General features: G+C 43.6%; 1 protein-coding gene across 1 annotated transcript in view; it reads left to right on the plus strand.

Moving 5' to 3' along the window:
• LOC102455999 (receptor-type tyrosine-protein phosphatase F-like) overlaps positions 1 to 18,378 on the plus strand; it is a gene marked incomplete at its 3' end in the record, with an annotated part of 547,172 nt that overhangs the window by 114,490 nt on the left and 414,304 nt on the right. The window contains exon 2 of the mRNA XM_075917250.1: positions 3,848 to 3,957. The remainder of the gene's footprint in view (positions 1 to 3,847; positions 3,958 to 18,378) is intronic.

Here is an 18,378-nt window from a genome sequence, read left to right on the forward strand (position 1 = left end):
GCAGCTTATGAACGGGGCTTTCTCGCCCCGATCTCCGGGGCGAGAAAGCCCCGTTCGTAAGTGCGGATCCGACATAAGTCGGATCCGCGTAAGTCGGGGACTGCCTGTAGTTGACTAACGAATAAGAATTCATGGGGTTACTCAACTATTCAATGAATCAATATTTAACATCCCTAGTTATCATATTATCACTCTTTCAGGTATTCAAATACTCGAGTCAGTTCAGGGAGGGTGTAGGACTTAGATTAGTTGTCTGAGAGAATCTGTGTTTTAGGTAGTGGGTTGCAATATGAATATTCTAAGGGCCATTGTTTTAGAGCAGTGTTTCTCAATGAGTGGTATTAGTACCCTTGAGGCACTCGAGAGAAGTCTGGGGCGTACGTCAACACAACTGAAATGTGGAGAAAACTGAATTTTTGTGTTAAGTTTTACAGCGCTTTATTATTTTTGTACTTTATACACCCAAAAATGTCATCGTCCGCCTGGTTACAATTTAGTTGTTTAAACATATGTGTTGCAATGGTAGAAAAAAACTCTGTGTGTCTGAAAACTGTAGGTACTGGAGGTACTTATTATTATTTTTTTTGATAGAGATACTTTATAAAAAAAAAAAGTTGAGAAACAGTGTTTTAGATTCCCGGTGTCCGACATGCTATCCACTAACCACATGTGGCCACTTAGCGAGTGGAGTGTGACTAGTTCACTGTAGTGGCAACTGCTTCAGTACTTGTTGGACACCATGGTTTTAAAGGACTTCATAAAGTAAATGATTGAAGTTCTTAAACATATCTATGTTACAGGAACAGGTAGGTGTGTCTAATTTTACATGAAGTGATTGTGGACCCAAAGCGAAAAAATGCTTTGCAATAGGAAGACTATCATTTCATTGATCAAAAAGACCCAAAGCATTGAAAAAATGACTGCCTATTTTCTCAGCCTGGAGCATAAGATCTACTGTACCATGTTAGGCAGAATGATTGAGAACTTAATACCAAATCTGGCAGGAATGCAAGGCCACTTTTCCATTGAAGGTGGAAGGCCAAAGATTCGTTTTACCTTGTTGTAATGTGTTGCTAGGTCAGCAGATGCTTTTGACAGGGTGGTGGTGGTGGGGAGTAGAACTCTTTGTTCTATATCCTGAGGCCATTCATAGTTGGAGCTAATTTTTTAAAAAGTAGTGTGTTTCTTTGTACTAGTAACATCTAAAATGTGTCATTTTCCACACAGTTTTCATGATGTTCAGAGACCCTACACAGTGCTGTTCACTACCACCACCTTGGAGTGTAAAGCCTCTGGCAATAACCATTAAGAAAATGGCATTACTAAAAGGCATAGCTGTGTGGAATGGATTATATAAAGCATTTTATTATGCTGGCAATATGCTGTCACTCCAGAGAATTAGTATGGATCCATAGACTTTATACATTTACTGATGTTTAGGTCTGTCTGAATTCTGTGAGGGTAAAATTACCTAGTTAAAGGAAAGTGTTGCTGTTGTGAGTGTTTGGGCTTTCAGGCCAATGCAGTATCAGAGTTCCTATGGAGAGCTTGCATAATGAGATTTTTTTGACTATAGAGAAGGAAGAGTGCTATTCCACCATGAGGGGATTCTGTTGATATTTCACGTTCGAAACACATGAACATTTTATGGAGTTTCACAGTGCTTGTTTTTGTTAAAAAAAAAAAAAAAGGTGCCGGTACTCCAGGGGAAAAGTTGTCGAGCTCTGACTGGAGGTGCCGGTACTGCGTACTGGGCCGTACCATCATAAAAAAAGTGAAATAATTTTTCTGCCATTCAGTTTTTGGTGTGTACTCAGTAATTTGCCATTGATCATGCCAGTTTTAGGAGAGAAAAAATAAAGAGTAGTAATTTAACACATAAAAAAACATGGTTAGAAAAGAACCCCTCTTCACTTGCTGACTGGTGCTTGAGTCCCAAGAGGGATTTAGCGGAAATTAAATTCACCTCATTCTTTTGCTCTGTGCATTATGTTTAGTGAAATGCACAAGTGAAACAGGCCACGTTCACAAGTTCACTAAAATGTTTGGAAAACTGGGTTTAAGTCTACAAAACCAAAAGAACACCACAGTTGGCCCCTGTCAGCTAGGGATGTAAAATCTTGTTTAATTAATTAACCAGTTAAACATCAAGTGTAAATGATTAATTGATTGAACAGTGGCTGGGGTGGCCCTCCTCCACCCGCCATGGCTCCCAGTCTGCGCGGAGCCAGAAATGGCAGTGGGGGTGGGGTGGCTGCTGGCTCCCAGCCCACACAGGCTGGGAGTTGGCAGCCTCGTGTGGGGCTGGAAGCGGTAAAAGAAGGTGGGGAGAAAGGGCTGCTGGCTCCCAGCCCGTGCAGGCTAGGAGCCAGCAATTCGGTGGGGTGCGGGTGAAGGGTTGCTCCCAAGTAATTGTAAACTGTTACTTGTTCACATCCCTAGGGTCAACTGACTTGGGCTCATGGGGATTGGGCTGGGGGCCAATTGGTTTCTGAGAAAAAAATCACTGGGATCAAATGATTAATTGCTGTGCAGATTCTGGGTTTAGGGTGGAGCACAGGGTCTGGGACCCTCACACCTTGCCAGGGTCCTAGAGCCTGGGGTACAGCTCAAGTCTGGAAGTCTGCACTTCAGTGAAACAGGCCTGGAGCCCAAGCCCTGTGAGCCTGAGTTGGCAGACACAGGCCAGCTGTGGATTTGTAGATGCTGTGTAGCTATATCTCTTGAGAGGTATCCCCGGCCTCCAGTACCCCTCCCCTCTCCTCCCCACCTGGGCTCTGTGCTGGCTCCTGCGGCCATCTCCTTCCCCCATGGGCTGCACCCTTAGGCAAGCAATGCAAGCCGGGGCTGGAGGACTCTGGAGGAGCAGAGTGGGGCCTTGCATCTGGCGCCTGGGGAGAAGTGGTGGTTTCCCCTTCACAATGCTGCATCTTTCCAACCATTGGCTTTATGACCACCCCCTCTGCTCTTCCGGAGTCCTCAGGCCAGCACTTGCGCGGCTCACCACCACCTGTGTCTCTTGCCTGCTCCCCTGAGGTTGCAGGTGAGCATTATGTGTGCGTGGATGTGCGTAAGTTGGAGGTGTGTAATTCAGGAAGGGCCTGTAATGTAAGTCAAGATCTTGATAAATGGTGCAGCTACTTAGAATACTTAGTGTTTATAGGTGGTCTCTGTTCATCTGCTTATCTTCACAGCTGATGACTTAATTGCTTTGCCAAGCCTTCAGAGAATCATAGAATCATAGGACTGGAAGGGACCTCAAGAGGTCATCGAGTCCAGCCCCCCACTCTCAAGGCAGGACCAAGCTCTGTCTACACCATCCCTGACAGATGTCTATCTAACCTGTTCTTAAATATCTCCAGAGAGGGAGATTCCACCACCTCCCTTGGCAATTTATTCCAATATTTGACCACCCTGACAGTTAGGAATTTGTTCCTAATGTCCAATCTAAACCTCCCCTGCTGCACTTTAAGTCCATTACTCCTTGTCCTGTCCTCAGAAACCAAGAGGAACAAATTTTCTCCTTCCTCCTTGTGACACCCTTTTAGATATTTGAAAACCGCTATCATGTCCCCCCTTAATCTTCTTTTTTCCAAACTAAACAAGCCCAGTTCATGAAGCCTGGCTTCATAGGTCATGTTCTCTAAACCTTTAATCATTCTTGTCGCTCTTCTCTGTACCCTTTCCAATTTCTCCACATCTTTCTTGAAATGTGGCGCCCAGAACTGGACACAGTACTCCAGCTGAGGCCTAACTAGTGCAGAGTAGAGCGGCAGAATGACTTCACGAGTTTTGTTTACAACACACCTGTTGATACAACCTAGAATCATATTTGCTTTTTTTGCAGCAGCAAAAGAAGAAAAGAAGAAGAATACCCACGGTGCCTGTTAAATGGGGCTCTAATAATGAATCGAATACAAACACATTTTGATATTATAATCACGTTATTGTGGAGATGTAAGTATTTTTTGGGGGGGAGGGGTGTTAGAGAATACTGTTAAATAGTGTAAGTTTCATATTGGACTGGCTTTCAAGTTGCTCTAATCAGATGGAAAATGTTCTTTTGATCCTAAGTAATTTTAATCATCACTCCGGTCCCCCCATCCCAGTCAAAACCAAACAAAACACACCCTCAAACAGCCACCGATTTTAGGCAAAATATATTTTGTGCTTCCTCTGCCACTGATGCAGCTGTTCACTAATAAAGTTTATTCCCCAGTTTTGACTAGTGTGTGTACCCACACAGTAAGAGAGAAACACAAGAAGTGCAGTAAAAGCATGGAAGGAAAATTCTTGATTTGTCAGATAGGATAAGAAAGGTGTCTTATTTTCAAATATCTAGTAAGGTTTTACTAACAATGGTGGAGTAGTAACTCCAGAATAACAAACAGATAAAAAGGCAGTGCCGTTTTAAGGTAGCTTGAGAAAAAGAAGATAAATATAAATAGTGATCAAGAAAAGCAGCCATTTTAACAACGACCAGGAAAGCAGAAGCCTTTATTGGAATGAAGTAAATCTCCTCGAATACCATGTGGAGAGCACAGGGAATTCAATGTGCTTTTAGGTATAATTTGATCCCAGTGATTTTTTTCTTGGAAACCAATGAATATGTGTTAAATTTATCTTGGCTTATGAAAAAAGATGTAATGACTTCTGCTAACAAGATAAAGGAGAAGGCAGCACTTAATTTCCTAGGTAAAACACAAAATAAAAATGATTTGCATGTCTTCAAATGATTATGCACAACCTTGTTAAATGCAGAACAATGGAAAACAAGAACAAATGAGTTACAAAAATGGATCCTATCTGAGTAATTGGAGGCTGCTGTCTATAGAACTCCAAGAGAGGAGCAAAGCAGGCAGAACTTATCTCTAGTGGTTCTGAGTGTTTGATAATCATTGTTGGCAAGATGATTTGAGGAGCATGGTGAAATCAAGAATTTTAAAAAAGCAGTGAAATGTCAGCATGAGCTTTCATAGGCTTACACGGTAGTGCTTTAGTGAGGCATGTGGTCATTAACAGATTCTAAACTGACAACATTAAATTCCTCTATACAGGCAGTCCCCGGGTTACGTACAAGATAGGGACTGTAGGTTTGTTCTTAAGTTGAATCTGTATGTAAGTCGGAACTGGCGTCCAGATTCAGCCGCTGCTGAAACTGACCAGCAGCTGACTACAGGGAGCCCGAGGCAGAGTTGTTCTGCCCCGGGCTTCCTGGAATCAGCCGCTGATCAGTTTCAACAGGCTGAATCTGGACGCCAGTTCCGACTTACATACAGATTCAACTTAAGAACCCCAGGCGTCTCCAAGTCAGCTGCTGCTGAAACTGATCAGCGGCTGATTCCAGGAAGCCTGGGACAGAGCAACTCTGCCTCGGGCTTCCTGTAGTCAGCACTGGTCAGTTTCAGCAGCGGCTGACTTGGGGACGCCTGGGGTAGAGCAGCTGGGGTGCTGCTGGGTTGCCCCAGTAGCGCGGCTCCTCGGCGCTACTGGACCAGCCCAGCAGCACCCAAGCTGCTCTGCCCCAGGCGTCCTGATTCAGCCGCTGCTGAAACTGACCAGCAGTGGCTGCATCAGGACACCTGGGGCAGAGCAGCTGGGGTGCTGCCGGGTTGGTCGAGTAGCGCCCAGAGCGGCTGTGGGACCAACCGGCAGCGCCCCAGCTGCTCTACCACAGGCGTCCGGAGAAAAGCCTGGTCTGCTGGGGGGGAGGAGGGGCTTTGCTACCCATCTCCCTGGTCTGCTGGTCTCCAGCAGACCAGCGAGACGCGGAGCAAAGCCGCGGAGCACGCGGGCAGCAGGACAGCCACGGTGCGTCTGGGCTGTCCTGCTGCCCGTGTGCTCCGTGGCTTTGCTCAGCGTCTCTCTGGTCTGCTGGGGGGGTCCCCCCCCCGCAGACCAGGGAGACGCGGAGCAGCTTTTCTCGCCCCGGAGGATGCGGGCGGCGGGACCGCAGCGCATCTGGGCGTCCCGTCGCTCCCGTCCTCCGGGGCGAGAAAAACCCCGTTCATAACTGCGGATCCGACATAAGTCGGATTCGCGTAACTCGGGGACTGCCTGTACATGTTTTTCCCCTGATTTCTGTGAAACACACAAAGCCTTAGTATTACTTACAACTCTGGTATATTTTTCCAAAGATTCTCTCAGTAATTTAAGAATTTCTGCCTTGAAACATTGTTCATGCAAATAAGCTCTTGGAGGTAATTCCAGAGGGCAGTTAGTCTATTTGCAGACTTGTGTAATGCATGATGCAGCTAGTGATGATAGCCAGCCAGGGTACAGTATATTGACTAGTGTAGCGCTGTAATGAGACGTAGGAAGCTTTATGCACAGTTCGGGCTGTTAGAATTGTCAGCCATTGCTTCATCAGGGTCGAAACAGCTTATTGACTATGACTGCCAAATCTCACACTGGTGCCAGATTAATTTTGATGAGTCGTGTGTATAGCAATGACTGTGGATGGTTACTCTCAGCCTCTTCTGGAAAGCGGGTAGAAGAAGTGTTTAAACAATCAGTCTATAATAGCGCTAAATAACTGTAATTGTTTAAAATGCCTGTAATGGGAAATTAATACTTATGGTGCCATATTTCAAATCTAAAACCAGTCTAATATGAAAGTGCTCTGAGTTCTAAGAACAGTTATATCATAGACAGGGGCTTTAACAGGCTCTCACTTAGTTGTTCTGTTACTCTCACTCAGCCTCCCTTTCAAAGGATCTCCATTAGAAGAGAGAGCAGATCTCAGGCTATGGCTGTCAGTCATACATCTCTTGAGGCTTCTAACTGGGGGGAACAGTTGTGAAAGTACTTTTGGAGAAAGGGGGGATGCTTATCCCAGTAGTGGGAATACGCAGAGGATACTCAAAGAAGAACCAGGTAATTGTTAAGGGTCAACTTATGTCTCATTGCAGTGCATTGAGAGCAACAGTTGGATTTACTTAAGTTTCTGAAGATGGTTTAGAAGTGATATTTGCCAATTCAGCGACTATGGGTTTTGTTGTATCAGTAGAGTTGTTTGTAGTCCTGGTCACACCTTTGTGTGGTTAGTGTTTCTTGAGGTAATCCCATCCCTCCTTTTATTTTGTTGTTTCTGACAAATGAATTTACCTTTATATCTGTTTCTTAATAGATCTGTTTAAATGTGTAATATCTAAATTGATACACGATTTTGATAGGGGGATGGTAGGCTGCCCTTCTGCATAGAGCCCGTGGAAAAAAAAGTGAATAAAGAACATAGATGTTTCCCTTTGCATATTGTACTACAACTTCAGGATCTACAGCATGTGACATTGATTAGGGGTTTGGAATGGGTCCCATATGAAGAGAGGTTAAAGAGACTGGGACTTTTCAGTTTAGAAAAGAGGAGACTGAGGGGGGATATGATAGAGGACTATAAAATCATGAGTGGTGTGGAGAGGGCCGATAAAGAAAAGTTATTTATTAGTTCCCTAAATAGAAGAACTAGAGGACACCAAATGAAATTAATGGGTAGCAGGTTTAAAACTAATAAAAGAAAGTTCTCCTTCACACAGCGTGTAGTCAACCTGTGGAACTCCTTGCCAGAGGAGGCTGTGAAGGCTAGGTCTATAACAGAGTTTAAAGAGAAGCTAGATAATTTCATGGAGGTTAGGTCTATAAAAGGCTATTAGCCAGGGGATAAAAATGGCTGTTTGTCAGAGGCTGGAGAGGGATGGCAGGAGACAAATCGCTTGATCATTGTCTTCGGTCCACCCTCTCTGGGGAACCTGGTACTGGCCACTGTCGGCAGACAGGATACTGGGCTAGATGGACCTTTGGTCTGACCGTTCTTATGGCCGTTCTTATGACATTATTTGAGTGGAAATATTTAACATGAAGAATAAAGTTTTCTTTGCACGTTAAATCTTGTGTAATATGGCAAGATGATGAACATTTATCTTGTTCAATGTATTTTTTGTTTTTGCTGCCTTCAGCATGTTGAATCACAAATGTTCATTGAATGTAAAGAGGAGGGAAACCAAGATAACATTTGGGATTGAGAATTTTTAGAAGATGGTTTGAGTTGTGACTTTCTAGTTAGTGCTTTATTTTGGACCCATCTATACTTTTTGCTTTTGATGACTATTGTACAGAAGTTATTCAGCTTTTCCATTTGGGGTGCTAGCTGTTCATATATTTCGTAGAAATTGTTCTCTTGTATTGGCCTGTAGATGAGAGATTTAAATAAAAATGTTTCAATGCTTTTGTTGCCATATAGCAGCTCTTCCATGTGGAGGTTTTTGATGGAATGTGCTGGTTCAGGCAGGACCAATGTCATTTAGTATTTCTGACAACATGTATTTGCTTTTGTTAAAGGAAACACTCCAGAAAAGCAAAAGAATGTTTACAAAATCAAAAGCTTTTATCATGGTGTCTATTTTGGGGGGAAATGAGCATGTAAGTCTGTGTACGAAGCAACCTCACCTTGAACAGTTTAATTCAAACCTTCTTTCCCATTCCTGTCTCCACTCTTGCTGCTCCTTGTGTAGACAGCAAATCTTGTTTATGTCTATTAACTTGTGTCATCAGTACAATAAGGGTGTGTCTAAACTACATGGCTCCGTCACGAGGCATACCTGCGACGGTCGACAAAGGTGCGTCCAGACTGCCCCGATCTGCTGACAAACAGCTGATCATCAGCTGGATGGCAGAGTGTGGCAGCCATTTAAATTTAAATGAAGCTGCGATTATTTAAATCGTGGCTTCATTTCCCTCTGTCAATCAGCCTAATCTACATGGCTCCATCGACGGAGCCATGTAGTTTAGACACACCCTGATTGTCACGATAGCCATTAACAGGGCTTGACAATCACGGCGAAAACCAGTTGCCAGCCCTGCACTGCGCATGTGCGAACCGCCAGTGAACAGGGCTACCAGCTGAAATCTACTTGCCAGGGCTTTTGTTGAGCCCTGGCCATTAATACTAAAGTTCTCATTTTAGATCATATTTTATATATTTATGATATTTATAATACAAAGGATATCTCATTTATGGTTAAAGGTAAATGGATTGTGCTGCTGAAAATTTGGAGGAGCCCAGTGACAAGTGATCAGTACTTTTCAAACTAAGATATTAACGGGGACCAACTCTTGTACTGCAGAGTATTTAGCTGAAGGTCATTAGTGATAAGAAGGAGATTCTCCGCATCTTTCCACAATCCAACCTTTTACAGCTGAAGTGTATTGTTTTAAATCTTCCTCTGAAGGATGAGGAAGTATAATGACCATTGCTTGGAGTAGGATACCAAACTAAAAGGTCTCAATCATTATAGCAATTTGAATGTTTCCTTGCAGTGCAGTACCCATCTGGGTTACCATTCCTGGCAGATCCTGAATATAGTACTATAGACTAAGATAACTCTGACTCAGAATTGCAGAGAAGCCAAATTGAAGTCATAGAATCATGGAACACTAGAACTGGAAGGGACCTCGAGAGGTCATTGAGTGCAGTCCCCTCCCCTCATGGCAGGTCCCGGTACCATTCTAGACCATCCCCAATAGATGTCTGTCTAACCTGCTCTTAAATATCTCCAGAGATGGAGATTCCACAACATCCCTGGGCAACTTATTCTAATGTTTAACCACCCTAACAGGAAGTTTTTCCTGATGTCCAACCTAAACCTCCCTTGCTGCAGTTTAAGCCCATTGCTTCTTGTCCTATCCTTAGACGCCAAGGAGAAAATTTTTTCTCCCTCCTCCATGTTGACACCCTTTTGTATACCTGAACTGCTTACATGTCCCCCCTCAGTCTTTTTTCCAAACTAAACAAGCCCAGTTCTTTCAGTCTTCCTTCATAGGTCATGTTCTCTAGACCTTTAATCATTCTTGTTGCTCTTCTCTCGACCTTCTCCAATTTCTCCACATATTTCTTGAAATGTGGTGCCCAGAACTGGATACAATACTCCAATTGAGGCCTAATCAGCGCAGAGTAGAGCGGAAGAATGACTTCTCGTGTCTTGCTCCCCACACTCTTGTTAATGCATCCCAGAATCATGTTTACTTTTTTCGCAACAGTGTCACACTGCTGACTGATAAGTTTAACTTGTGGTCCACGATAACCCCTGAATTACTTTCTGCAGTACTCCTTCCTAGACAATCACTTCCCATTCTGTATGTGTGAAACTGATTGTTCCTTCCTAAGTGGAGCACTTTGCATTTGTTCTTGTTAAACTTCCTCCGATTTTCCTCAGACCATTTCTCTAGTTTCTCCAGATCATTTTGTATTATGACCTTAGTCTCCAAAGCAGTGGCACCCCCTCCCAGCTTGGTATCATCTGTAAACTTAATAAGCGTACTCTCTATGCCATCATCTAAATCATTGATGAAGACATTGAACAGAACCGGTCCCAAAACAGACCTCTGCAGAACCCCACTTGTTATGCCCTTCCAGCATGTTTGTGAACTGTTAATAACTTCTCTCTGAGAATGTTATCCAGCCAGTTATGCATCCACCTTACAGTAGCCCCATCTAAGTTGTATTTGCCTGGTTTATTGATAAGATCATGCGAGACCATATCAAATGCCTCACTAAAGTTTCTGCATTAGTCTTGATTGCAGATTATGTGTGAGAGAGATTGCCACTCAGTCTACTCTTTTAGGTGACAAATGTGAAGAACTGACCCAGACTGAAGTGTCATTAGGGGAGGTTTTGAAACAAATAGATACATTCAACAGTGTTAAGTCCCCAGGACCAGATTGCATTCACCCAAGAGTTCTGAAAGACCTCCTCTATGAAATTGCAGAGCTACTAACTATGGCATGTAGTCTATCACTTAAATCACTCAGTGACTGGAGAATAATTAATATAAAACTGGTTTTTGACAAAAAGCTCCAGAGATGCTCTTGTCAGTTCCAAGCAGGTAACCCTATCTTTAGTACCAGGCGAATTGGTAGAAACTATAGTAAAGACTGGAATTATCACACACATACGTGATAGATTGGGAAAGAGTCTATGTGGCCTTTTAAAAGGGAAATCATGTGTAAGTAATCTATTAGAATTCTTTGAGTGGATCAATAAGCAGATGGATAAGGGGGAATCAGGTGGTTACAGTGTACATGAACTTTCAGAATGCATTTGACAAAGTCTGTCACCAAAGGCTCTTAAGCAAAGTGAACAGTTATCAGTAACTGGTTAAAAGACAGGAAACAAGAGGTTGGAATTAATGGTCACTTTTCAGAATGGAGAGAGGTAATTAAGGTGTTCGCCATGGGATCTGTACAGAGGGCAGTGTTACTCAGTGTGTTCATAAATTATCTGGAAAGAGAGTGCAGTGGCAAAGTTCTCAGATGATACAAAATTACTCAAGATAGTGAAGTTTAGAGTTGACTCCGAAGAGTTAAAAAGATCTTTTGAAACTGGCTGATGAAATTCAAATACAAAGTTGATAAGTGCAAAGTAATGCACACTGGAAAATAACATCATCTATACTTTAAAACGATGGGGTCAAAATTAGGTGTTACCACTCAAGAGGAAGATCTTGGCGTCATTGTGGATAGTTCTCTGAAAACATCCCCCAATGTGCAGCAGGGGTCAAAAAAGCAAACTGTGTTAGGAACGGATAAAAAGATAGGAAATATCATAAAATGACACACTATAAAATGAATAGTACTTCCACATCTTGAATACTGCGTGTAGTTCTGGTGGCTGCATCTCAGAAGAGATACATTAGGATTGGAAAAGGCACAGGGAAGGTCCACCTCCCCCCCAATAAAACTAGTAAGGGTATGGAAAGAGGTGACAAGTCTGGCATTGTTCAGCTTGTAAGAAGACTGAATGGGGATATGATCGAGGTTTATACAGTCATGACCGGTGAATAAGGAAGTGTTATTTACCCCTGCATGTAACACAACAACAAAGCATTACCTAATGAAATTAATAGGCAACAGGTGTAAAACAAACATAAGGAGGTACTGCTTCACACAATGTACAATCAGCCTATGGAACTCATTTTAAAAGGAATGAGTGAGGGGAAAAATATGACTGGATTAAAAAAAATTAGGAATGTTCATGGATGATAGGTTTATCAGTGGCCATTAGCCAAGATGGCCAGTGGTGCAACCCCATGCTTTGGATGTCTGTGAGCCTCTGCTGCGAGAAGCAACGACTGGACAATTGGGAGTGGGTCTTTATAATTGTTCTTGTCTCTTCATTCCCTCTGAAGCATCTGGCACTTGATACGGCTGGAAAATGAGATCCAGAGCTAGATGGACTATTGGTCTGGCCCAGTCTGATCATTCTGAAGTTCTTAAATACCTTCCTTTTGTGGGATTTTCTTAAAATTCATGTTATAGTGTGAATTAGATTTTGAAAGCATTAGTGTGCAATTAAACTCTAAAACAGAACTCACGCCAAAGTAATGGTGAAGTTGTGATGAATGTCCTCCTGCAAGATACATTGTCTTAATTGCCAAGAATGATTCCCTTCTGGATTTTATTCACTGACAGAAATATTTGGCTGTGGTGTTAATTAGGAATCATTACCAGTCTGAGTGAGCAGATGTGTCTATTGCTGTTAGTTTTCAAATCAGTTATCTGTTTGAGTAGAAATGTTAAGGTTAGTCTAAGAGCAGGTTCTTTGTAGGCCTTAAATTTTTGCTGCTGAGTGACAATAAAATTCAAACAATTCATTTATGCACAAGATTAGATGAACCATCTGTTTGGCCTTTACCACCATGCTACCTGAGCACCTGTCTGAAAGATCCACACAAGAACAGGTTTTAATTGAGGAAAGGGCTATTTAGGAAAGTGTTCACTGGTGTATTGGGATTGTTAGAATTGTTTCTAGGTCACTGGCAGTCTTTTAATGGAACCAGGTGACTGAGGGACCTAATCATTCATCTGAAAAGAAAATCCCTCTCTTTTCAAAATATAATCTTAAAAATATAGCTGATAGCTAGGCATGCCCCTCAATAGATTTCCTGGTGTGGGAAATTAGGAAAAAGGACAGCTATCTTGCCTATCTCTCTTCTGACCACCTACACCAGCTGCGTTCTTGCCTGAATCTCCCTTGGCAACTAGCAGCAGAGCTACTAATTCAAATTACCTACTTTTGACATTTTGTTCCACCCCCCTCTTCCATGCTCCACCAAAGGAGGTTAGGCATCACTGCAGTTGGCATTCCTTATGTACCTCTTCACCTGTATCTGCTCTTGGTTTCAGTGTCTGTGCAAGCAGAGAGAATGGGGGCAAAAAATCCTCAGTGTTTTGAATTCTGTATTCATCACAGTGATGGGCACCACTATAATCTCTAAAGCATTTGCAAGCAAATAGTTGTTTAACATCATTTAAATATCCTGATACCAACCAGAAGAAAAACCTTGGATTTTTGTAGTTTTTCTTTCCAAAGTATTGATCAGGCCTGTTCATTTTTAGATCTTATCAGATAATACCAGCTTCTTATCTCTGTAGGTTTTTAGCATTCTTCTCACCATGATAGCTGACTGAATTAGGATTGTTTTAGGGTATTATAATGATGTAGGGCTGGAAAGAACTGTCAGAGGTCATCTACTTCATCAGTGACGCCACAGGCACAAGCACTGCGAGTTGCTTATTTCGTTGAAAACAATGGTTATTCTAGGGAGATCTTTTCTTGATAGGCTAGCATTATTGTATATGGGAACTGTAAAGTGTAAACTTGTACACTTGAACCTCTTTAACCCAGCAGCCCTGGGAAATAGGGTATGCTGTAGTAAAGATTTTGCTGGGCCAGGGAGGGCACTGTGGAGTCTGGGCGTGAGGGGATGGGAATGGGGTACTTACTTGCCACACCATTCCCAGCAACACATGTGGCTCCACACTTTCCGCTACTCCCAGGCATCTCTCCCCATCACTATGGGAGAGGAAGGGAAAAGCCTCAGGGGAAGCGACTCTGAGCACGCGGCCCCTTGGGGCTTGGAGGCAGGGCGTGGCAGCACACAGAGCCGCTTCCTCCACTGTTCCCTAGGTGTTCCCAGGTTAGGGGTATCCAGAGTACTGAGGTTGCTGAGAACTCAGGTTAACAATTTGTCCAAGCAATGTCATTAATGCTTTACCTTCAGAACACTGGCATTGCTTTGCTGTGTTCTTCTAGCTGTCTGTGAATATATTGATCTACTGATTATGATTCTGATAAAGCTGCTTCATAATGCAAATATTGATAGTTGTGGTTTTTGAATGTTATCTGCCCCCTTTTTAAAAATTCCTTTTATATTCCTGTCCCTATTAATATGGATTCACTGTGGTATGAAGGCCCTCCGGAAGCTCTGTTTTCTCATGATTGTGGAAATAAATATTCTGTAATTCTAGTTGGGATTGGTCCTGCCTTGGACAGGGGGCTGGACTTGATGACCTCCTGAGGTCTCTTCCAGCTCTATGGTTCTATAGATAAATGAAAGGGAACAGCTTATTTTACTTTTCATAAAGAGTGTAAATTCCACCACCTAGGAACATTTTGTAGAGCTACATATCTCACCAATAAGCTGTTTGAGAATATGTAATAATCAATGCCCTCTCTAGGAAGACTTGTTAATGTAGTTTAATAACTTGTGTTCATCTTATAATGAGTACTAGTGCCAGCCGATTGTCTTGCAGTGGTGAGTGTAGGGGAGAAAATGTGCTGTTTTACCTCCTTCCCGTGTTCCTTGTTACTGCCAGTAGTGGTGTGGGACTATGTCCTTTCTTCAGCAAACTTTCTCTACTGTGTCCACTAGTGAATTTGTAAAATATAGTTGTTTAAAGTTACATAGCAAACAATTCCCTTAGTGTTAAGCTAAAAATAGCCCAGTATGGGCTACACCAGTGTTTCTTAAACTTTTAAGACTGAGGAACACCAAACAATTTTTTTTATGGGGAACACCAAGAAAAAAACCCATTGGGCCTGGGAGAACTGGGGGTCAAAGTGCTCCACGACCCCCCCAGGAAGACTGCCCTAATCATAGCCTGGTACATGGAGCTGAAAACATAGATCACAAAAAAGTAAAAATAATAATAAACACATGTTAAATAAGGTCACATGTCTGGCCAGGAGGGAGGGTAGAGGAGGGGACTTGGGGCAGAATGTCGGGCCAGGAGCGGGTATTGAGGCAGGGTGTCTGGCTGGAAGGGAGGGTGCAAGAGGGGACTTGGGGCAGGGTGTCAGAGCAAGCTGGGAATGCGGGGTCTTGGCAGGGGGAAGGGACTGGGGGGGGGTTGGGTGTGGGGGTCTGGGCAAGAGGGGGGATGCTTACTTGGCTTGGCACCCTGCTGCAGCAGGGAAAGCCTCCAGGAAACATGCTCTTGTTCCTCGGGGTCGAGAGCTCAGTCCCATTGTCGTCCCCCTCGCCCATGCAGCGGGGAACCCAGTGCAGCTGCAGCACCAGGCCAGGCTTCCTGCTGGCAGGGCAGGGTGGTGCGGGGAGGAGGGAGTAGAAACCTCTGCCACATCCCGAGCAGGCTGGGGAGCGGTGCAGGGGGGAGAGAGCAGCAGCGCATGCGGGCAGCAGAGCCCAAGTGCACCCCAGGTCCACGGGGAGGGAGGGTGAGGGCGGGGATGTCAGAGCCTGAGCCGGGTTCCCCTCAGGCGGCATTTTTAAAACGCCACGGTCCGGCCACCCCTCCCCCGCCCAGCAGCAGCCACTGTAAAACCGGCCACCTGCACACATGGAGGAGGAGGAGGAGGAGGCTGCGCAGCACCAGAAGCCCCGTGGGACAGGGGCTGTCCTGCGGGCTATGGGGAAGGAGAGGCAGCCGCAGCAGGAGCTGTCTACAGGGTCTGCAGGGGTTGGGGCAGCAAAATTTTTTCTGTTCTCTCCGCGGCACACCTCTGACTGCCTCACGGCACACTGATATGCTGCAGAACACACTTTAAAGGCACATTATTGAGGGCCCAAAAGGAAACTATTACACTGCGTAGGAAAGATAGAAAGTATGGCAGGAGACCACCTTGGATCAACCAGGAGATCTCATAAGATCTAAAAATAAAAAAAGGAGTCGTATAAAAAGTGGAAACAAGGTCTAATTGCAAAGAATGAATATAAGCAAACAACACAGGTATTTCAGGACAAGATTAGAAAGGCAAAGGCACAAAACGAGCTCAATCTATCTAGAGACATAAAGGGTAACAAGAGGACATTCTACAAATATATTAGAAGCAAGAAGACGCCCAAGGACAGGGTAGACTCATTGCTCAGTGAAGAGGGAGAAACAATAACAGGAAACCTGGAAATGGCAGAGGTGCTTAATGGGTTCCTTGTTACGTTTTCACCAAGAAGTCTTATGTGATGGGATGCCTAACATAGTTAATGCTAGTGGAAATGGTGTAGGTTAGAAAATTTAGATGCCTTCAAGTCATGAGGGCCTGACAAAATGCATCCTAGAATACTCAAGGAGCTGATGGAGGAGCCATTAGCTATCACCTTTGAAAAATAATGGAAGTCAGTAGAGGTTACAGAAGACTGGAGAAGGGCAAATCTAGTGCCTACTTATAAAAAAGGAAATAAGAAAAACCCAGGAAACTACAGACCAGTCAGTTGAACTTCTGTGCCAGGGAAGATAATGGAGCAAGTAATTAAGGAAATCATCTGTAAACACTTGGAAGGTGGTAAGGTGATAGGGAACAGCCAGCATGGATTTGTAAAGAACAAATCATGTCAAACCAACTGGATAGCTTCCTTCGATAGGATATCAAGCCTTGTGGATGAGGGAGAAGTGGTGGACATGATATTCCTAGACTTTAGTAAGGCATTTGACATGGTCTTGCATGACCGTATCATTAAACTAGGGAAACTACAATCTAGATGGGGCTACTACATCATGGGTGCATAACTGGCTGGATAATGTTCTCAGAGAGTAGTTATTAATCGTTCACAAACATGCTGGACGGGCACAACTAGTGGTGTTCTGCAGGGATCTGTTTTGGTACTAGTTCTGTTCAGTATCTTCATCAGTGATTTAGATGATGGCATAGAGAGTATGATTATTAAGTTTGTAGATGATATCACGCTGAGAGGGGTTGCCACTGCTTTGGAGAATAGGGTCAAAATTCAAAATGATCTGGACAAACTAGAGAAATGCTATGAGGTAAATAGGATGAAGTGTAATGAGGACAAATGCAAATTACTCGACGTTGAAACGAACAATCAGTTTCATACATACAGAATGGCAAGTAATTTTCTAGGAAGCAGTACTGCAGAAAGTAATTCAGGGGTTATCGTGGACCACAAGTTAAACATCAGTCAACAGTGTGACACTGTTGCAAAAAAAAAGCAAACATGATTCTAGGCTGCATGAACAGGAGTGTGGTGAGGAAGACACAAGAAGTTAATTTTTCTACTCTACTCTGCGCTGATTAGGCCTCAATTGGAGTATTGTGTCCATTTCCTGGCACCAAATTTCAAGAAAGATGTGGAGAAATTGCAGAACGTCCAGAGAAGAGCAACAAACATGATGAAAGATCTAGAAAACATGACCTGTGAGGGAAGACTGAAAGAATTGGGCTTGTTTAGTTTAGAAAAGAGAAGACTGAGAAAGGACATGATAGCTGGTTTTTAAGTATCTAAAAGGGTGTTACAAGGAGCAGAGACAAAAATTGTTCTCCTTGGCCTATGAAGATAAGACAAGAAGCAATGGGCTTAAACTGCAGCAAGGGAGTTTTAGATTGGAGATTAGGAAAAATTTCCTGCCTATCAGGGTGGTTAAACACTGGAATAAACTGCCTAGGGAGGTTGTGGAATCTACATCACTGGAGATATTTAAGAGCAGGTTGGACAGACATCTATCAGGGACGGTGTAGAACAGGACTACTCAACACATGGCCTGTTTGTTTGTGGCCCGCTGTGCAGTTTGGTTTTATGTGGGCCTCAACACATGGCCCGGGGGTGGGAGCCAAAACAAAAACATAGTCAATATAATGGTTTTCTGTAGATAGGCGTTTTAGTAGTCAAATGCCAGATTTTCCCTACTTTGTCCAGATCACAGGCCCTGGTTCTCATGGGGGACTTTAATCACCCTGACATTTGTTGGGAGAGCAATACGGCAGTACACAGACAATCCAGGAAGTTTTTGGAGAATGTTGGCGATAACTTCCTGGTACAAGTGCTGAAGGAACCGACCAGGGGCCATGCACAGCTTGACCTGCTGCTCACAAACAGGGAGGAACTAGTAGAGGAAGTAGAGGTGGGTGGCAACCTGGGAAGCAGTGATCATGAGATGGTAGATTTCAGCATCCTGACCAAAGGAAGAAAGGAGAGTACCAAAATACATACCCTGGACTTCAGAAAAGCAGACTCTGACTCCTTCAGAGAACTGATGGGCAGGATCCCCTGGGATGCTAAAATGAAGGGGAAAGGAGTCCAGGAAAGCTCGCAGTATTTTAAAGAAGCCTTATTAAAGGCACATGAAGAAACC

The sequence above is a fragment of the Pelodiscus sinensis genome, unplaced genomic scaffold (genome assembly GCF_049634645.1).
Source record: "Pelodiscus sinensis isolate JC-2024 unplaced genomic scaffold, ASM4963464v1 ctg74, whole genome shotgun sequence".
NCBI lineage: Eukaryota > Metazoa > Chordata > Testudines > Trionychidae > Pelodiscus > Pelodiscus sinensis.